Source organism: Elephantulus edwardii, unplaced genomic scaffold (genome assembly GCF_000299155.1).
Source record: "Elephantulus edwardii isolate Elephantulus edwardi_28Jun2011 unplaced genomic scaffold, EleEdw1.0 scaffold00008, whole genome shotgun sequence".
Classification (NCBI taxonomy): Eukaryota; Metazoa; Chordata; class Mammalia; order Macroscelidea; family Macroscelididae; genus Elephantulus; species Elephantulus edwardii.
The window spans coordinates 17,368,085-17,370,732 of NW_006399758.1; the positions used below are offsets into that span (position 1 = coordinate 17,368,085).

The window sequence follows — 2,648 nt, forward strand, 5'->3', positions numbered from 1 at the left end:
AATACCTGTCTTCTTGGAAAGGTGAAAAGCAAATAGCATTTGTTCAAGGCTGATGTAGACTGGGTAGGCGACAATGGTAGTTACTAATCTGTGCAACCTTAGATAATAACTGCTTTGGACCTATTCTCATGTTACAATTGTCCATGGAGATGTCTCTTCATTCTGTAATCTGACAACTCTTATGGTTTACTGACCTCAGATAACCTGTGGGCATGGAGGAGATAGTGAAAAGTTGCTGTGTTTATGATAGAGGTCAAATCACCTCATGATAGGCTAATTCAAGTGCATCAAATTCCTAGGTCTTTACTGCAGTGGTTCTAATAACCACTGTGCAAGAGGGCTGAGAATGAAGAGGAGGGAATGAATATTGGGAGGAAAGAGGACCATTGTGTAGCCAGAACTCCTGGGATGTTAAGCAAGCTGTGAAAGGAAATACTAGATTCTGTACTGTTTTCTTGTACCAAAATCATCCCTGTTGGCCTCTCTCTCCAGGCGTCCTCGTGAGAGTGACATCGTCTTTAAACCCTGCGTGGCAATCCCTGACGCACCGCAGTGATGCCCAGGGAAGACAGGGCGACCTGGAAGTCCAACTACTTCCTTAAGATCATTCAACTTCTGGATGATTATCCGAAATGCTTCATCGTGGGTGCAGACAATGTCGGCTCCAAGCAGATGCAGCAGATCCGCATGTCCCTCCGCGGGAAGGCTGTGGTTCTGATGGGCAAGAACACCATGATGCGCAAGGCCATCCGGGGCCACCTGGACATCAACCCGGCCTTGGAGAAGCTGCTGCCTCATATCCGGGGGAACGTGGGGTCTGTGTTCACCAAAGAGGATCTCACAGAGATCAGGGACATGCTGCTGGCCAACAAGGTGCCGGCTGCTGCCCGTGCTGGTGCCATTGTTCCGTGTGAGGTTACCGTGCCAGCCCAGAACACTGGTCTGGACCCCGAGAAGACCTCCTTCTTCCAGGCTTTGGGCATCACCACTAAGATCTCCAGAGGCACCATTGAAATTCTGAGTGATGTGCAGCTGATTAAGACTGGAGACAAGGTGGGAGCCAGCGAGGCCACCCTGCTGAACATGCTAACATCTCTCCCTTCTCCTTCGGGCTGATCATCCAGCAGGTGTTTGACAACGGCAGCATCTACAATCCTGAAGTGCTTGACATCACAGAGGAGACCCTGCATACCCGCTTCCTGGAGGGTGTCCGCAATGTTGCCAGCGTCTGTCTGCAGATTGGTTACCCAACTGTGGCCTCAATACCACATTCCATCATCAATGGGTATAAGTGGGTCCTGGCTTTGTCTGTGGAGACTGACTACACCTTCCCATTGGCTGAAAAGGTCAAGTCATTCCTGGCTGATCCATCTGCATTTGTGACTGCTGCCCCTGCGGCCGCCGCCACTACCACAGCTACTCCTGCTGCTGCGGCCCCAGCCAAGGTGGAAACAAAGGAAGAGTCGGAAGAGTCAGACGAGGATATGGGATTTGGTCTCTTTGACTAAAAACCAAAAACCCACCAACTCTGCCAGCTTTGTGTGAAACAAGGAAATAAAGGCTTCATTCTCTTAAAACTAAAAAAAAAAAAAATCATCCCTGTTGGATATTGATTTTCTTTTTGAAAAGCAAAGGATGCCAGTGTCAAACTTTATTGAAGAGAATATATTTCTCAACAATTCTAATTAAGCTTCAGGAAGTTCTGATAACAACTTAGTGGTAAGCAGTTGTGTGACCCACTGAAGGGCAAGTGGCTTGAAGTTGCTCCAAGGGCTAAAAACAGGCAATCTCCTTCCATGCAATTTACAGCCTCTGAAAACCTTCTGGAGGGTCAGCTGTGTGTGAATTGGATCCAACTTGATAGCATTTAGCAAAAAGTAAGCTCTAGTGTGTTGTTGTCACTTGCCATTGAATTGACCACAACTCATAGCAACCCTGTGAATGGCAGGCTGCCACATCCTGTCTAGTGTGGACCATTTCCACCGTCTCTACCACGCTCAAGCCGATTTCTTTCAGTCACTGTGTCAAACCATCTCCTTGAGGGGCTTCCTCTTTTGCTGTCCCTCTACCTTCCCCAGCACACTGTCTTTTTCCAAGGACTAGTCCCTTCAATAATAGTATTTACATATTATCTTTCCAACATGGAACTAGGGATATGCCCTTTTTCCCTGTCGAAACTTAAACTTTCATCTGGCATCGTCCTAAGAAACCAGAGCTGCTGCCCCAGTGGAAAGGGGCTCAGGAATGCTTCTCAAAGTCCTTCTGAAGCACAATTTCACTGCCATTGCCAACATCAGCAATTTTAAGAATTGGATTCCTCTCCTTGTCCTGTCCCCCACTGTGGGAGGGTGGGGTCTGCTGGGAGCACACAATGCCAGCCTTTGAGGACCAGCCTCTCTCAATCAGGATTTGTTAAGATGATTCAGATAAGGTGTGACACTCAAGGGTGGCCTGTGGTTTTCTTTGTCATCCAGAGCCTTCATGCTTCCTTTCATCTCATTAAAATTATACCCTTGCTTCTGAGATTGAAAAGAAAATCAGGAATTGGTAATTGTATACCATGCCACCCTCCTCCAAACGCACTGATCAGTGATGTGGCTCTTCTCTCTGGTCTGTGCCATTCCTGTGGTATTTCTAGTTCCCACGCT

General features: G+C 47.7%; 1 pseudogene; it reads left to right on the forward strand.

The window, feature by feature from the left end:
* The first annotated feature begins 555 nt into the window (after window positions 1–555).
* On the forward strand, window positions 556–1,500 carry LOC102844259 (annotated as a pseudogene).
* The last annotated feature ends 1,148 nt before the right edge of the window (window positions 1,501–2,648 follow it).